Below are 19,660 nucleotides of genomic sequence, written 5' to 3' on the forward strand. Positions count from 1 at the left end.
TGCAATTGGAATTGTGAGAGGGATTCAATGTGAGGAAGATACTCAACATAATGTACCTTTGGGAAAAACTTAGTAAGCTCACATGTGCCCCATTTATCTGAATTGATACAAATTTTGAACCATCACTGAATTTCAACAAATACTGTAATTTAACTAAACAATATATTGCAAGCATTTGGAACGACCGATTGCTTATTAAAAGGTCTTTGCACATTTAGGGAAAAAAGAAGAACGATTCTCTCTTGCTGACTAAGTGACCCTGGCTAACAACCAGTGAGGAAATGGTGACCTCAGTTCTACAACCACAGTGAGTTGAATTCTGCCACAGCTACATGAACCAGGAAGGGGACTTTGAGCTCCCGATGAGACTGCAGCTGGTGAACACATTGATGTTGGTCATGTGTGACACTGAGCAGATAACCCAGTCATGCAGTGCTGGACCATGATGTACAGAACTGTGAGCTAGTAAATGGGTGTTGTTCTCAGTCAAAAATTTATAATAATTTGTTATGCAGCAATAGATAACTATTACAAACTCCATGACTGTGAACCCCCAAAGACATTACCCATCTTACCAATGTTTCCTCTCTGTCCCCCCACGTACAGATACACGAGACCCAAGATGAGCAGTTTGCATCATGTCCCAGCATCCTATCTAACTGATGCCCTTTCTCTCCCAGGGTACCAAGCTGGGATGATGTATTTGATGGTCACCCCAATCAGGTCACCCCACTCCGACAGTCTCCTGGTCAGTCAAAATTTTGCCCAAGCAAGAAGTGAATGGAAATTCACATGTGGAATTTCTGACTATTGTTACTCTTGGAAGAAAATCGTCCAGAAAAAATGTAAAATTGCTTATTACTCTTATTGATCTTACAACTTTAGACTCTGTGTTTAGAATTGGCTATATATTAAGCTACTTGAGCCAGACAGAGAATTTCAATTGAGGTCTCTATGCAAGTGAACGTCTAGGGAAAGCAATCGCTGACTAAGACAACAGGTGTGGACCACATGAATGAGAAACCACATGAACAAAGGTGAAGGCCTCTGTAGTGACATCACAATTCATCTCCACTCAGAAGCTAAGACTATGATATTATTTGGAAATAGAATCTTTGTAGATACAATTAGTTAAGGGCTTCCCTTGTGGCTCAGCTGGTAAAGAATCCACCTGTAATGTGGGAGACCCAGGTTCGATCCCTGAGTTTGGAAGAGCCCCTAGAGAAGGGAAAGGCTACCCATTCCAGTATTTTGGCCTGGAGAATTCCATGGACTGCATAGTCCATGGGGTCACAAAGAGTCAGACACAACTGAGCGACTTTCACACTTAGGATGAGATCATCCTGGATTCAGGAGGTGAGTCCTAAGTCCAATGAGTGGTGTCCTTATAAGAAGAGGACACAGAGAGGCTCAGAGAGACAGCCGTGTCAGGATGAGGCCAAGGTTAGAATCGATTCAGTCAAATCCAGGGAACTCCTGGAGCCATGAGAACCCAGAAAAGGCAAGAAAGGACCCTTCCGTGGAGCTATTGAGGAAGCATGGCCCTTGGGATACCATGTTTCAGACTTCAAGCCTCCAGAACTATGGGAGAATTAATCTCTGTAATTCTAACCACCTGGTTTGTAATCTCTTTCTCTCTGTATTTCTTTTATTTTTCTTCAGTTAAGACAGCAAAGGAGATGATTTACTGCACATGTGTTACGTTCAGCCACAACTGAGAAGAAAAGCAGTCCACAAAGTCACAGGTCCGGGGAAAGAACCAAAAGGGACCACTTTGATATGAGCAAGGTGGGTCTCTCACAGATGGTCGAGGTGATCAGAATGGCCATCAATGTCCCAGATCCGCTGAGACAAGTTCTAGATTGTAGTCTTGTACGACAATTTGTACCAGCTTCCCTGGCCTCTGGCTTCCCTTGTTTCTGTTCTGTGACTTCCATGGGTATACAGTTTACCTGAAGCTCTGTCTCATCCTTCTTCTTTTGTGCTTCAGCCTGCACATTCCCTTCTTCCTCCACTAGCAACCGATCACAACCAGAGGCAGAGAATAAAACAAGATATCATTAGTTTTAGTAACAAGTTTAGGTATCTCTTTCTTTATATATGCATGCTCATTTGTGTTTCTCTGTAGATACTTTCAATATATATATTTGGAGCTGTCAATGAAAAATTTAATTAACAGTCAATCTAAAAGGGAAGTAGAGAATTTCACTGAAGCCAATCTGAGAATTGTAACTCAAGTTATACTTTCAGAAAACTATTTGAGGGCTGTTCTGCTTCCTAGAAGTCGAAGGCACAGTCATATTCATTTTTGAGACAAGGGATCGTAGATCAAAATGACACAGTGACACCCTGACATTTCACATAAAGTTCACCAAAGGTACTTAGTCCAGATCTGCACATACGAAGTGGGCAGCAGGTCACCACGACCACTTAAACAGAATTAGGAAAAACAAAATTAATCTTCTAAGGGGTTATGTTGCTGGTGTCAGAAGAATGAATTAAAAAAACAACAACAATGTTGATCTTTATGATTGAGTAGGCATCCCCACCTTTGAGAAGGTCTGGTTAATATGTAATGCAGATGCACCTTGCACATTAGGGAGAGCCCAGTATGGGCAGGGACTATGGTATGCTTCAGTTTTCCTGTCCTGCCTTAAAACATAAATTTTATTCCATTAGAGCCATTTCAGTGTAAGTAGAAGATAGTATGCTACTTCACCCCTAAATACTTCTGTGTTTTTCAGAATTTTTTTTTAATTTATTGTCTTCTGGCACCTACTATTACTGATGATAATCCTTGTGACAATTGTGTGTTTTTTTTAATTTTTGGCTGCATCCCACAGCATGTGGGACCTTAGTTCCCCAACTGGGAATCGAACCTGTGCCCCCTGCATTGGAAGGTGGAGTCTTAACCACTGGACTGCTGGGAAAGTCCCCATTTCTATGTTTTTTAAAGAATGATGGAGATGTATAAAAAATGGCACCAACACCAAATCTGGAACGATTAAGCATCAGAATAGTTAACAATAAAAGTAGATTACAACTTATTGATGCAGTGGAATGCCTGCTAAGAAATAAAATGGTATTTTAGAGAAAAGAAATCTGGCAGAATTCACCTTAACCAAACAACCAAAATTAACATCGCCAGAATTGGGGACAAACTGATACCATGTTCCTTCTGATATAAGGCATCGTGAAAGACAAAATATTTCTTTTTTATTTTAGGAAAAAACTTTTTATTTGTATTGAGGTATAGCTGATTAACAATGTCATGACAGTTTTAGGTGAACAGCAAAGGGACTCAGCCATATATATACATGTATCCATTCTTCCCCAATCTCGTTTCCCATTCAGGCTGCCACATAACATTGAGCAGAGTTCCATGTGCTATACAGTAATTCCTTGTTGGTTATTCATTTTAAATATGGCAGTGTGTGCATATCCACCCCAAACTCCCTAACCATCCTTCCCCCCAGCCTTCCCCCTGGCAACCATAAGTTCTCTGAGTCTTTGAGTCTGTTTCTGTTACATAAGTTCATTTCTTTTTAAAAAATATTTATTCATTTTATTTTTGGCTGTGCTGGATCTTTGTTGCTGCATATGAACTTTCTCTAGTTCTGGGGAACCGACTTCTTACTGCAATGGCTTCTCTTGTTGGGGAACATGGGCTCTAGGGTATGTGGGCTTCAATAGTTGCAGTTCATGGGCTCAGTAGTGGAGCACAGGCTTAGCTGCTCCGCAGCATGTGAAATCCTCCTGGTCTGGAGATTGACCTCTAGTCCCTGCTTTGGCTGGTGGATTCTCAACCACTGGACCACTTACCCTGTACCATTTCTTTTTAGATTCCACATATAACAAATGTCATATGATATTTCTCCTTCTCTATCTGACTTGATTCACTCAGTATGACAATTTCTAGGTCTATCCATGTTGCTGTAGATGGCATCATTTCACTCTTTCTAATGGCTGAGTAATATTCCATTGTACATGTATATACATATACAACATCTTTATCCATTCCTCTGTCAATGAACATTTAGGTTGCTTCCATGTCTTGGCTACCATAAACAGTGCTGCAGAGAACATTGGGGTGCTTGTATCCTTTCGGACAATGTTTTTCTCCAGATATACACCCAGGAGGGGGATTGCAGGGTCATATTGTAGCCCTATTTTTAGTTTTTTAAGGAACCTCCATACAGTTCTCTGTAGTGGCTGTACCAATTTATGGTCTCACCAACAGTGTAGGAGGGTTCCCTTCTCTCCACACCCTCTTCAACATTTATTGTTTGTGGATTGTTTGATGATAGCCATTTTGACTGATGTGAGGTGATATCATGTTGTTTTGATTTGCAATTCTCTAATAATTGGTGATTATTTAACATCTTTTTTTGTGCCTCTTGGCCACCTGCATGGCTTCTTTGGAGAAATGTCTATTTAGGTCTTCTGCTCATTTTCCATTTGAGTTGTTTGTTTTGATGCTGTTAAGTGTCATGAGCTGTTTGTAAACTTCGGAGACCAATCCCTTATCAGTCACATCATTTGCAAATATTTTCTCCCAATCCATGGGTTGTCTTTTTGTTTTGTTTATTGTCTCCTTTGCTGTGCAAAAAGCTTTTAAATGTAAGTAGGTCTTCCTTGTTTTTGCTTTTATTTCTGTTATTCTGAGAGACAGATATTGAAAAAGATATTGCTGCAATTTGTGTCAGAGACAAAATATTACTTTGACAGTATTCCTTCTAAAGCCTAACCATAAGACATCAGACAAACCATCAATGAGGGACATTTTACAAAACGAGTGTAATGAAAAAGAATTGTAATTTAAATATTACAAAGTCATAAAAGAAAAAGGCTGAGGAACTGTTCCAGATTAATAGAGATTAAAGGAACATGAAAGAAAATGTACTGCATAATTCTGGATTTGATCAAAGACCAGGAAAAAGAAAAGAGCCATAAAAAGGATATTATTGGGACAATTGACAACAGTGGACAGTGTTCTGTGGATCAGATAATAGCATGGTACCAGAGTTCAATTTCCTGGTTTTGATGGTGGTGTTATGGTTATGTAAGAGAAAGCTTTTGTTCTTAGGAAATTCTTACCACTGTAAAACTTTAATTGTAATATATATTTTCTTTTTTTGCCTATTAACTTATTTTACTGCTTTTTATTTTTTCCTTTAATATTTTATTATAAAAGTTGACAGTTATGGTACTGTTACGGACTGATTCCTGGGTTAGGAAGATCCCCTGGAGAAGGAAATGGCAACCCACTCTAATATTCTTGCCTGGAAAATCCCAAGGACAGAAGAGCCTGTGGGCTACAGTTCATGGGATCACAACAATCGAACATGACTTAGTGACTAAACCACATGGACTAAATTGTATCCTTCCAAAATTTATACCTTGGAGTCCTAAACCTCAGTACCTCACAACGAGGCTGTATTTGGGGACAGGGTGTTTAAGGAGGTAATAAGTTAAACTGAGGTTGTTAGGGGTTTCCCAGGTGGCTCAGTGGCTAAAGAATCTGCCTGCAATGCAGCAGACGCAGGATATGTGGGTTCTATCTCTGGGTTTGGAAGATACCCTGGAGGAGGGCATGGCAGCCCACTCCAGTATTTTTGCTTGGAGAATTCCATGGACAGAGGAGCCTGACGGGCTACAGTCCACGGGGTCACAAACAGTCTGTCATGACTGAGCGACTGAGTGCGTGCACACACACACACACACACACACACACATTTATATCTTATTCCCTTTTTACATCTGTGTAGTATTGTTGCTGTCATAACTATTTTTCAGATTTCAAAAATAATACCTATTTGTTTTAAAAATTCAAATGTACAGTAGCCCTTCATGGTATACATTTTATTTTTCTTTTGTTTACAATATTTCCTTATTCTCACCCCCACATCGAGCAAACGGCTCTTCTGATGCTCAGCTCAGACCCCTGTGCCTTTGCCCTGCATTCATGAGAAGAACAAGATGAAATACACACTCAGCATTAAGCACCTCCTTTGTGCTGTTCTATAGGAGTTGGAATATGGGGCAGATGCCACAACGAACAATAACATCTTGTGAACTGGTTAGTTTGTCTTACTTGTCATAGGCACTGGGGCTCAGAATGCTGCCCACGCACATGTCCAGAGCCTCCGATGATCTGCAGTCCTGTGACTAGCTCCAATTAGAACGACGACAGGTCTGCAGAGAATGCAGGCACTCAGCTCACCCAACTACTCACATGTTTGGAAAATGAATCATCATCTTCATCTCTCCGTGCACACTGCCAACACAAGGTGGGGAATGAAGCAGTCCTTGGCTGAGAATTAATCAACTTCTAACACAATCATTTTAAAGCTTTCATGGGAGTTTACATCACCATCAGGGGTGGCCCTGGCAAAGTAGTAAGAAGTTTAATCCATTTTTTTTTTTTAATTTTTATTGGAGTGTAGTTGATTTACAATGTTGTGTTAATTTCTGCTATACAGCACAGTGAGTTAGTTATGTGTGTGTTAGTTGCTCACTGTCCGACTCTCTGCGACCCTATGGACTATAGGCTGCCAGGTTCCTCTGTCCATGGAATTCTCCAGGAAAGAATACTGGAGTGAATTGCTATTCCTTTCTCCAGGGGATCTTCCTGACCCAGGGATCAAACCCAGGTCTTCTGCATTGCAAGTAGACGCTTTACCACCTGAGCCACCAGAGAAGCTCATGTTAGTTATAGACATACATATGTTCACACTTTTTTAGGTTCTTTTCCCATATATGCCATTACAGACTGTTGAGTAGCGTTCTCTGGGCTATAGAGTAGGTTTTTATTAGTTATCTATTTTATATATAGTAGTGTGTATATGTCTATCCCAATATTTGTCTTTGGTATGTGTGTAGGTGTGTAACCATGCGTGCTCAGTCGCAGTCATGTCCGACCCTTTGGACTGTAGCCTACCAGGCTTCTCTGCCCATGGAATTTTCCAGGCAGAATACTGGAGTGGGTTGCCATTTCCTTCTCCAGGGAATCTTCCCAAGCCAGGGATCAAGCCCATGCCTCCTATGTCTCCTGCATTGCAGCTGGATTCTTTATCTGCTGAGCCATAAGGCAAGCCTGTATAAAGCCCATATGTGCACTGTTTAAATATGGCTCACTGGACAATCAAGTGGATAAAGTGAGTATGTTGCAACTGACACTACTTTGAAGATGTTAAAGGGCTGGTGCTTCCTGGGAAGGTTCTATGGGTAGAGCGTCCCAAGCTAGTTCCTTCTTGTACCTCCACCTGGGGTAAGGATGGTGTCCAAGGAGTGGAAACTCTTTTGGGTGAGGTGGCTTTTTTTTTGAAATGTGGATGGAGGGGTGGAAGCAGGAAGTTCTTTTGTATATATGCACAGGCTGAGGGCAAGTGTGTAATTCCTTGGGTGTTTTTCACTAAACTATGGGAAAGATCACATTTGGCCCATTGATTCAACATTTCTCTTTTCCATGTTAAACTTTCTTTTAGACATTTACCAAGGACCCCCTCTAGGTTTATTAGATTGTTACTGCAAGGGGAGGACATGCGCCAGAGGAGCCTGAGAGAGGTTCAGCAAGGGAGAGACTTGGATAGGCTTTTATGCGGCTGAGCCTGCATTGGGTGACAAGGGAGGTTGCCACCAGCTCTGGGCTGCACATTGCCCAACAGGAAGCAGCATCCTCCAGTGGGGCTCTCAGATGCCTCGTGGAGGAGTGAAGTGAACAGCCTTGGGAAGTCACTGATAAGCACAGAGTTGTCACTGTGTGGGTAGATACTGGCCATTTCAACAGCTACCTTGTTTCTGATCTATTAGAAAAATTGTCTACATTCTGTTGGTATTATCTGCATCCCACTGCAAACATGGTGTTCCTTGTGCTGGGACCATTTCAGGCTGATTGTGAGCTGAACAGAGAACCATTGTCTCAAACCCACACAACCTGTGTGGTCAGGCTGTGCAGCCGTGGGGTCCATAGGGTTTGCAGGATGAATGGAAGGCCCTGATGTGGGTGCAGGGGGTGAAATGCAACTGCTCAGCTTGCCAGGCTGTGGGCCTGGGACAGGAGCCAGGGCAAGCAGCAACTTCTTCCAGTTTGCCTTGTAGTTCACGCAAAGGTCCTATGTGAGCTAGCTGTGGCCCTGGGGACACAGGGTCAGGAGCAGAGGAGGGAATGGTCGCCCACCCTGACCTGGGTCTCCTCTGTGTGGACAGCCAACAGTGCTGAGCTCAGGCTCTACTGCAACAAAAGATATATCTGGTCTTTGTCCCCAGTTTCTGGCATAGAACTCCTAAAATCCTTGGAGTTTCCTTGAGTAATAGGTTGCTCAGTTGCCAAGTCGTGTCCGATCTTTGCAACACCATGGACTGTAGCATGCCAGACTTCCCTGTCCCTCCCGGAGTTTACCCAAGTTCATGTCCATTGAGTCAGTGATGCCATCCAACAATTTCATCCTCTGTCCCACTCTTCTCCTTCTGCCTTCAGTCTTTCCCAGCATCAGGATCTTTTCCAGTGAGTCAGCTGTTCGCATCAGTAACAGGAGGGTCTTATAATTCATAAGGAGTCCCCTCCCACCAGACCTGAGTTCTTGCTAATGAAGTGACTAAGGGTGGGGCCCCTTGGTAGCCTCAGTATAGTGCTGGTATGAATGGCCTTTGGGACTTATGGCTAGCACTGAACTGGGGGTGGTTTCCTGGGACTGAGCCCTTTAACTTGTGGGATCTGACTCCAGCTCTAGGTAGATGGTGGAATTTAACTGAATTAAGTGAATTGTTGGTGTTGGAGAATCAGAGGGCCATACACAGGGGTGGGGAGCAGAGGTGAAGGGCCCAGAAGCAAGGCATGGGCGAGTTCAGCTCCATGCAGGCATCTGCCAGAGGATAACTTAAGACCAAACATAGGTGGAGACTTCTCTAGTGGTCCAGTGGCTAAGACTCCAAGCTCCCAGTGCAGGGCGATGGGGTTCAATCCGTGGGCAGGGAACTAGATTCCACACGCCACAACTAAAGATCCTGAGTGCCACAAAGAAGACTCGGCACAGCCAAATAAATAGATTTTTATTTAGAAAGAGTAAATGAAGGTGCAGGATCCTCTTGCTCAACATATACAGGTGCAAGATCTCTTCACTGAGACCTGTGAGGGTTAGAAACATTTCACTGATGCATGGTGGTGATGTTAGTCACTCAATCGTGTCTGACTCTTTGTGACCCCATGGACTGTAGCCTGCCAGGTTCCTCTGTCCATGGGATTTCTCAGATAAGAATACTGGAGTGGGTAGACATTCCCTTCTCCAGGGGATCTTCCTGACCCAGGGATCAAACCCAGGTCTCCTGCATTGCAGGCTGATTCTTTACCATCTGAGCCACCAGGAAAGTCCTCACTGATGTATAGTTTTCAAATTTTAGAAAACTGATTGAAAGCATATTCTGTATTATAAAACACCTCTGGCAGGGCCTGGGCAGCACCCCAAATCAAATATAATAATATTTTGTACAATGAATCGTATGATTATTCATACTAAGTGAGATAAAAAAAGAATATGAGAAACTTCAGGTTGGGCTTTGGTGACTTGAACTTAGGCAAAGATGTGGTTTTGCAAATGTCTGGATTTTGGAATTGCTGGTGAGGACTGTGCACCTTTGTCAGCTGAGAAAGCTCATGCTAGGAAGGTGGATGCTTGTTCCTCATTCAGGACAAGACTGACTGGCTGAGGCTGGGTGGAGAGGTAGCCTGGGAAGCAAAGTGGAGTGCTTGATGAAGAAGGGCATGTCCAGCAGAGGTTGAACGGTTAAATACATTAACAACTTGTATGTTTTAGTGAATTGCATAGACATGGTCATCAGACAATTCTACTTCACATCACTGAAATTTTGTTTGTTTGTTTTGTTTTATTCTTATAAATAAATAGACATGCTTTGAACCCATAGAGAAGTCATGCTTTACCTATAGATCTTCAAGGAAAAGTTTATCTGTCATGTAATATTTCAGAGCATTGATTAGTGATGCTTTTTTCTTGATTCATGACTGTCACTGTTTTTAAGGCATTTTCTTTACCATCGCAGATATTTACCATGTAGAGCACTAGTCAGAAAGTGTAGATTTGTATAATCAGAATATGCTATATTAGAGTGATGTGATTCCACTTAGGTTAGGAAAAGCTAAAATTCTGTACTCCTGGCTAGAATATTTACACAGTTTTATTTTTTTATAATTTTATTTGTATTGATTGATTTGCTGGCTGTGTTGGGTCTTCCTTGCTGTGCATGGGTTTTTCTCTAATTGGAGTGAAAGGTGCTTCTCTTTGTTGTAGTGTGTGGGCTTCCCCTTGTGGCAGCTTCTCTTGTTGTGGAGAACGGGCTCTCGGCATGTGGTCTTCAGTAGCTGTGGCACGTGGGCTCAGCTGGTCCACATCGTGTGAAATCTTCCTGGACCAAGGATCGAACCCATGTCCCCTGCATTGGCAGGTGGATTCTTAACCACTGGACCACCAGAGAAGTCCTACACAGTTTGACTGTATGAGCATGAAGTCTGAAAAACATTACTGATCTGGCAAGAAAGGACTAACTTGTCACAGCTGCTATTTTATTGTAACTATTCATGTTTCAGGGATTTAGTTTACAAAACAATATTCTATTAATCACATAAGTACATGAGAAAACAAACTGAGAAATGTCAGTGGGTAGGCAAATTGGAGTTTCTGAGCCACTTTTGTAGTGTCTTAGCTTATAAATTACTGCTATAGTGATAACCTCTGGATACACTTACCGAAAAATCTGATGGCAATTAATATTTTAAGTGACAGAAGACTCTCAAATGAAGCAATGAATGTCTTCAAACTAATTATGAAGATATGTTGTATATAACTGTGAAGCCTGGAAGGTGTGCAGGTGAATGAGAATTTTTCAGAACTCAGATGAAGGCAGGAAGGAAGCTGACATTTATTAAGACTCTCCAATCCCTGTGAGGTTGGAATTAATTAGCTCAGGGTCTGGAGAGAGAGAAGTGCAGTTTGAGTCTCCTGGATGCCCACTGATTTCCTTAAAACTGAACCTTTTCTTGTCCATCTCTACAGCACCTTCTTCCTATAATAAATATTCAGGATAGTCCCTGAACTGGATCATCTCAGAGGGGGCACACTGGCCTTATCCATGACCCATCCCTTTCTCTCATCAGCCCCAGAAGCCATGCAGCTCTCTGTGTCCACATTGACCTCTAGGTAGGATGGCTGAATGTGATGAAGAGACAGATGGGCACAGTCTGGCTGGAACTCAGAGAGAGGGAAAATCATGGACGAGGCAAGCAGAGTTCCGAAGCAAGGATGGAGTTTATTCCAATGAGCAAAGCTGTAAGCTGGGGAGTGTGATGAGTCTTCATATTACAAACCCTTCATTCGCCTTCTGGGTTGAACACTGCCAAGGGGCAAAAGTAAAGACAAGAAGCCACATGGCCATCACGTGAGAAGTGATGGTGATTGAATGGGCACTCTATGGCAAAGGGGATTCAGCAGCTACTTGGAGATTTTTTTTTTTTTTTAAGCAGGATGTATTCCCACGACTAGGGGTCAAACCTGGGTCCCCTGCATTGGGAGCACAGTCTTAGCCACTGGACCAGCAGGAAAATCCCACTTGGAGATACTGATAGCAGATGCTTAGTCTCCATGATAGCTTACACCTTGTCTTGGGATCCCGGACAAGCCCTCAAGATGATAGATGAAAGCTTACAGTGTTCCCCCGGACTCATGGTCTCCAAAGAAGAAAATTTAACTCTGGGACCAAAGACAATCTCAGTCACTCAGAGCTTTGTGTAGTAGAAATTTTATTAAAGTGATAGTGACAGAGAAAGCTTCTGACATAGACATCAGAAGTGGGGAGAAAGATTACCTGCCTTGCTAGTTTTCAGCAGGGAATTATATACTTTTGTGCTAGCTGCTAAGAATAGAAAAAATACCTCAAGGCTGTGAAAATTTTGCCCAGACCCTTTCCCATAGCATGCATCCTGGGATGACATCAGTGCGAGATTAGCCAGAAGGAACAGGTTAACCCAGAGCTCAAGGCTGTGGAAGTCTTACCCAGACCTTCTCTCATAGCATACTTTCTGAGTTCGAAAAAGCATGTCCTTGAACAAGAGATATTGCTGCCTACAAGGCCTACATGTCTAAGGCAAAAGAACGTGAAAAGGAAAGAATGTTTACCTCCTCCTTAAAGGGGCCTTAGACTTGGACTCCTTATCAACCTGCCTAAGTTAGCTCTCATATCTTGAAGGGCATGTCACCAACTGGATGTGGCACATGAATAGAAGGAGGAGTCAAGGATGGGTTTTAGCGCTTTGACTTAACGCTGGCTGAATGTGCTATTTACTGGGATGGTGGAAAAGGATAAGTCAAGAATTCTGCATAAATTCAAACTTTTAGAAGTTGAAGTGATAACTCTTTAGTAGAAATCTGAGTCTGGATTTCAGGGGAGACTTCTAGGCTGACAATGAATTTGGGAGCATCGAGATGTTATTTAAAGCCTGGGACTGAATGACATTAGCAAAAGAGAGGGTATAACTAGAAAAGAGGAAGTGGATGTTATGGCTTCTGCAAAACTGGAGACATTTCCACCTAAAGTTAGGCTCTGGTGTCAAGACTGATGATGCCACACACACAGCAAGAGAATGTGAAAAGATTTATTACTTAATGTCAGGGAGGAAACATTCTCCTCTACCCTCTTAGATTCTGGAAGAGGGACTGTGAATTAAGCTAACAAAAGACAGATTAACAGGAGAAAAGGCACGTAATTTTTGTTAATACTTATGTGCATGAGACTTCACAGAAAAGAAAACTCAAAGAAGTGGTTAGACTCAGAGATTTCTTAACCATTTTAACAAAGGAAAGGGAAATTGGGCTTCAAGGGACAATATATTGTGGGTAAGTGACTAAGAAATATGTAGTAGAACTAATGGGAGAGAAGAGTTATTTTAGTAAGGTCTGTTTATGCAAATGCATTTCTGTGTTGACTCCTTGTCTCAGGTGATAACAGTGCTCTTCTTTCCCTAATATGAGGGACCACTTTTCTCAAGTGAAATTGATGTCCTGCTTTGAGGTAGATAAGGGAAGGGCATCTGTAATATCTCATTTGCCTTTATTTCAAAGCAATCCCTTTGCCAAAGGAGCATACTTGGGGTGGCATACCTTGGTCACCTTCACATGCATAATTGAGGTCTCTGGGAGAGCAGGGCAGACTTCCCAAGTATGTGCAAAGGGCTTGAGGGTGTAATGAAGAGAGACTGGCCTGGGGTTTTATCGTGGTTGCATGGGTGCATACTAGTCACTCAGTTGTGTCCAACTTTTTGTGACCACCTGGACTATAGCCTACCCGGCTTCTCTGTCCATGGGATTCCCCAAGCACAATTACGGGATTGGGTTGCCATTCCCTTCAGCAGGGGATTTTCCTGACCCATGGATCAAACATGAGTTTACTGCATTGGCAGGTGAGTTCTTTACCACTGAGCCACCTGAGAAGCTCCTTACAGTGGTTAGGGTGGGGGTCAAGCTGTAGGTTCCCATGTGGGAAGGGGTTAGTGCCATTTGAATCTCCTGATAGGGCTAAAAGAGGGAACACCAGACCCTTTACCAGTGTGTGCAGATGTGGACATGCACAGAAAGGAGGTGGGGGGGGGGATGTTTAAAGACCGTCATTAAACATTGAAAAAGTAGAGTCAGATCTTCATTCCACATGCCAAGCTCAGGGTGCCAGAAGAGAGAATTATGAGCCAGCAGAGTGGTGAAGCTGGGACCTCCAGGGCTGAGCAAGGCCGCTGGAAGGAGTGAGAAGAAAGGTCAACTAGGAGGAGGTTTCCAAACAGGGAACCAGCCTCCTGGGTTGAGTGAGATGAACATGCTGAGGCATCACTGGATTTGCCAAAAGGCAGACCAATGCTGGCAGGGGGAAGAGTAGTCTTAGTGGAGTAGTTGAGCTGGAATCCTAACTGAGGAGGTTAGAGCTCACGGAAGGAGTGAAGACACAAGCAAGATGTGCAGGAAGTAGGGCAGGGGTCAGGAGAAGAGAGGTCAGAACAGGCCACAGTGACAAAGGGAAAGCCTACGTGCGCTTGGAGCAGTTGGGTCATGCCTCTGCCCTGACGGTGTGGACTGGAAGGAGGGAGGAGGTGTTTCCTGAGGTGGCTTCTGTTTTCCCAGCGAGTGTGAGCTCGCTAGCTGTGAGCAGAAGAGCAAGAAGTTTGCATTTCTTGTGTGCCTATGTAATCCCCTCTCCACCCCACCCTTTTTGATCACAGGGAGACCATCAACCTCATGCTGAGTTGGGCATTCTATGGACTTGCTCCAGGGAAACTACAGGAAGAAAAATCAACCATGGCGAAGGGGCACCTACCTAACTAAATTGTTCCAGCTTAGCAGGAAGCAGTAAGACTCATGAGTCTTAGCCTTCTGCTGGTCTTAAGTTCCTTTGAGATTCTGATGAAAGCTACAGATTCAGTCCCCAGAAAAATTTGCACGTCATTTTGGGGAAATTCACAAAACTCCCTTGAAGCTTTCAATCTCCTGAGCTAGAACTTGATGTTGGAAGATACACTGAGGAGGAGCATGCTGTCAACACAACCCTGACCTCTTCTGGGAAGAGTGGAAGAGGTTGTCACATCCATAGAATTCAACCCTGCCCCATCTTTCAGCATCTGGTTCACGTGGGAGACTTGTCTGTGGCTTTGTGAGATCCTGGATTCCTATCTTCCACTCCTTCCCTGCCCACAACAGTTACGATTTACAATCTGATATTACAAACAGTGGCTCTCTTACTCATCACTGACTAAACCCTGGATAAAACTCAAATTCTCAGAACAACCCACTTGCTACTAACTGAATTGTGTTCCTTCAAGATTCACGTGTTGAAACCCTCACCCCTAGTGGGATGGTGTTTGCAGGAGGAGCCTTAGGGAGGTGATTAGGCTTAGATGGGCTTCCCAGGCGGCACTAGTGGTTGAGACCCTGCCCGCCAATACAGGAGACCCAAGAGACGTGGGTTTGATTCCTGGGTTGGGAAGATCTCTGGAGTAGGAAATGGCAACCCATTGCAGTATTCTCGTCTGGGAAATCCCATGGACAGAGAAGTCCATGGGGTCACAAAGAGTTGGATAGGACTGAGAGCACACACACTTACAGGCTTAGATGAGGTCACCAGGGTGGGACCCCACCCTCCCCAGGGTGCAATTAGTGCCTTTAAAGGAAGTGGGAGAGACACCAGAGCCCTTTCTCTCTGCCATTTGAGGACAGTGAGAAGGCAGCAGGCGGTCTGGAAGCCAAGAAGAGAGCCCTTACCAGACCCCACCATGCTGGCACCCTGATTTCAGACTTCCAGGCTCCAAAACTGTGGGAAAATAAATATCTGTTGTTCAAGCTGCCTGGTCTGTGGTAGCTTAGCTGGAGCTGACTAAGATACCACATTTTCTCCTTAGTGGTCATTTTATGGGAGCAAGAATTTAATTCATTTCCAAAGGTTATACGACTTTCACTTGACTTACTCAGGAAATATGTTTATAGGGCTGGGATGCCTCAGGCTCTGTCCTAGGAATTGAAGAGACCCATAAGCTCCAGCTAAAAAGGTGCCTCCTTTGTTGATGAGAGGACAAAAAGAGATCGGTAAATACATTTTAAAATGATAACTTGAAATAGACAAAATTGCTATCAGTAAAATGAACCTAAGGTCAAAGAGCTAGTGATTTTTGATAAATATGCAACCATGGAGGGTAGGGACAAGATAGGGGTAGGGGTTTAAAGAGGTACCAACTACTGTGTAAAAAATAAATAGGTAGGACTTCCCTGGTGGTCCAGTGGCTAAGGCTCTGTTCTCAATGTAGAGGGCTCAATTGGATCCCCAGGCAGGGAACTGGATCCTACATGCTGCACTAAAGACCTCACATGCTGCAACTAAGATCTGAAGAACCACAACTAAGACCAAATAGATAAGTAAAAATTATTTAAATAAATAAGCTACAAGGATGTATTATACGGCACAGGGAATATAGTCATATTTTATAATAACTATAAGTGGAGTATAACCTTTTTATTATTTATATTATTGTTTTTAACCTTTGGCTGCACTGGATCTTCATTGCTGCAAGTGAGTTTTCTCTAGTTGCAGTGATCAGGGGCTACTATTCATGGTGGTGTGTGGGTTTCTCGTTGAGGTGGCTTCTCTTGTTATGGAGCACCAGCTTTAGGGTGCTTGGGCTTAAATAGTTGTGACATGTGGGCTCTAGAGCATGAGCTCAGTACCTGTGACATACGGGCTTAGTTGCCCTACAGCATGTGGGACCTTCCCAGACCAGGGATTGAACCTGTGTCCCCTGCACAGGCAGATGGATTCACAACCAGTGGACCACCAGGGAAGTCCTGGAGTACAACCTTTAAAAATTGCAAATCCCTCTGTTGTACGCCTGAAACTTACATAATATTGTAAATCAGCTGTACCTCAATTTTTAAAAAAATGAAAAAATATATAACAGTATCAAGAAGATTTTCCTCTTCTCCACAACATGAAGCAAGACAATTAAGGCCTGTTGGGTCTTCCCTTGCTGTGAAGGTGAGGACAGCACTGTTCTCCTGGTTTTTTTATCTTAGGTTTAACTCCAAGCACATTTTCTCAACCACATTCCCAGCCAGTGGGGGTGGATTCCTCAGCCCTATGTGTCCCCAGTTGACACAGTTCCATCTTTTTTCTATATTTACAAACTGCAGTTTCTTACCTAACAGTGCGATGAATGCTGGTTGGAAATCTGCTTTTCAAACAGATAGAGTACAGAGAGAGAACCCACACACTTGTTTTTCACAGCTACCGGTGGACAAGAAAAGAAATCCTTCCTGCTATTCTAACCTGTGGCTTCCCGAACTCGAGTGAGCATCAGAGCCACAAGTGGACTGGGGGGTCAGTTTCTGATTCGGAGGTCTATGGGAGGGGTCTGAGAATTGTGCGTCTGTAACTGGTTTCCCGGGGTTGCAGGTGCTTATCTAGGGATGGCACTCAGAACCCCCAGTGTAAACTGCACTTAGCCTGTTCATCATGTTTGAGAGTTTAGTTGCAGCTTCACGGGGGGAGTGAATTCACACTGAATTCAAACATTCAAAAACCTAGAGGATGAGAAAGGAATTATGTCTGCTGTGCTCAGTCACTTAGTCGTGTCAGACTCTTTCGTGACCCCACAGACTTTAGCCACCAGGCTCCTCTGTCCATGGAATTTTTCAAGCAAGAATACTGGAGCAGGTTGCCATTTCCTATTCCAGGGAAATCTTCCTGACCCAGGGATTGAACCCACACCTCTTGCATCTCCTGCGTTGGCAGGTGGATTCTTTTCCATGGGGCCACCTGGAAAGCCCCCACATATTATGTCTGCTAGAAACCATGAAAGGCCGTTTGGGGGCATATTGATCCTCATTATTTTTAATAGTAATAACAGTGATGATAAAGACAAAACATCTTAGACATATTGATCATGTGTCAGCATTGCCTGGAAAACTCCATGAACAGAGGAGCCTGGTGGGCTATAGCCCATGGGGTCACAAAGAGTCAGATATGACTGAATGACTGAACACACACACGCACACACACACAGAGTTTATCAACCAGATTATCTTCAGGCAACCAGCAAGGCGATGAAGAAGTGACCTTTGGCAGAGTGTGTTTGCAAATCTTAGGGATTTGTACTAGGGAAATCAAGTTTGCAGACTTTAATCTACGAGCATCTAAATAGGTAGTGATTCCAGCTTTGTTTCATGAAGTCACAAACCAGTGTTCCTGTCATTGTTTTCAGAGGAAACCCCATACTGTAAAACTGCATTCCTCAGATGGGACTTGAATCCACACTGTCTGACTTAAGAGGGGACTCAAACCCACAATCTTTTGATCAAAACCACACACCTGGCCTCAGGACTTACTGAAGTCTCTGCACAGAAAGAATTCAGTGAGAGGCAAAGCAACAGGCAAAGAGTGAGTTTATTAGCATAGGATGCCTGTGAGAGATACAAGCAGGCAGGCAAGGGAGTGCAGCCCCAAGAACAAAGAGGGCTATATTTTTATTTTCAAGGAAAAAGGGGAGTGGGAAGATCACCTTTCTCATTCTTGGGTAGATGTCAAGGCTTACCTCATTAGTTCCTCCTTTGACCCTATTTGGTCTAACTGGGACTGTTATGGCACTATTTAAATCATATGTATATTATCAGAAGGGTAGTACCATATACTAAAATATAGTAATTATCTCAGGTTTTGCTAAAATGTCCCCTTTGCCTATGTTCCTTGGCTACATGCAAGAATACGGTTTTTCAGCGCCCATTATTTGAAAGACTTCCCAAGACCAAATGCAGATCTTGCATCCATTTTTTTTATGGTTGTGGTCTAAGTAAGTCTGTTTAGTTTCAAGATGTTTCGATTATTGCTTAGCTGCCAGATATTCTGGGTATTTTCTGGTTGGTGTCTAGCTTATGGTGATCTCCTAGTCCCTCCTTATTTATAATCATGGCAACCCACTCCAGTATTCTTGCCTGGAGAATCCCGTGGGCAGAGGAGCCTGGAGGGCTATAGTCCATAGAGTCACAAAGAGTTGGACACGACTGAAGTGACTTAACACACAGTGGGACTTCTAGCCCTGTAACTATTTTATTCTGTTCCTATCAGCTGGATGATGGGAGGCCCCAAGCAAGGCAACTATTGATCAGAAACCACCAGATCTCGGAAGCAAGGGACTGACAGGGGAACTAAAGCCATAGGATGGATTCACACACGAGCCTCAGGGATATGAGACAGAGGCCAGGGTCCTGTCACACAGTCTGTTCTAAAATAGGCTCTACTGAGGACTTCTCTAATGGTCCAGTGGTTAAGAATCCACCATCCAATACAGGGGACATGGGTTCAATACCTGGTCAGAGAACTAAGACTCCAGATGCTGTGGGGCAACTAAGCCCGTGTGCTGCAACTACTGAGCCCACAAGCTCTAGAGCCCATGCCTGGCCACAAGAGAAGCCTATGCACCACAACTAGAGAAAGCCCACAAGGAAGACACAACACAATGGAAAAAAAAAAAAAAAGCTACTGGTGAATATCCCAGGCCAGTGAGAAGACCCAGAACATGGTTTGTCTGTTCTCATTGTGGGACACTTTTTTCCTTCGACAATGGTTATAATAGTTAGCATTTGTATTTTGCTTTATGGTTTATAAAAATTTCTCTGTGCACTACTTCCTCACAATTGCTCTGAAGGGTAGGAGCTATGATTGTTTATGTCAAATGAGAAAGCTAACAGTTTAAGTAACTTACAGGTTGGTACAAATGTAATTGCAGTTTCAGACAGTGAATTTTAAATCATTATAACTAGGCTCAAACACATCTTTATTAATCAAAATAGAAACTTACAATCAATACATTTTTGCCAATGAGAAATGTTTGTTTATTTCTGTAGCATAAAAATCAGTGCTTTAGGATTTGACAAAACGTTGTAAAGTGTTTTCTGCATCCTGCTGGTTGTGGAAGCATTTTCCCTGAAAAAAGTTGTTGAGATGCTTGAAGAAGTGGTAGTTGGTTGGAGAGAGGTCTGGTGAATATGGCAGACTAGGCAAAACTTCATAGCCCAATTCATTCAACTTTTGAAGTGTTGGTTGTGCGACATGCAGTTGAGTGTTGTGG

General features: G+C 43.2%; 1 long non-coding RNA gene across 1 annotated transcript; it reads left to right on the forward strand.

Annotated features, from left to right (window-relative positions):
- Positions 1-1,117: 1,117 nt before the first annotated feature.
- LOC145539138 (uncharacterized) lies at positions 1,118-14,834 on the forward strand. The gene is made up of 3 exons (XR_014077600.1): positions 1,118-1,356; positions 1,663-1,788; positions 14,273-14,834. It is a non-coding gene; the product is annotated as an uncharacterized LOC145539138 (long non-coding RNA).
- The last annotated feature ends 4,826 nt before the right edge of the window (positions 14,835-19,660 follow it).

This window comes from Giraffa tippelskirchi, chromosome 1 (genome assembly GCF_054371585.1).
Source record: "Giraffa tippelskirchi isolate mGirTip1 chromosome 1, T2T-mGirTip1v1.2.pri, whole genome shotgun sequence".
NCBI classification, from domain to species: Eukaryota; Metazoa; Chordata; class Mammalia; order Artiodactyla; family Giraffidae; genus Giraffa; species Giraffa tippelskirchi.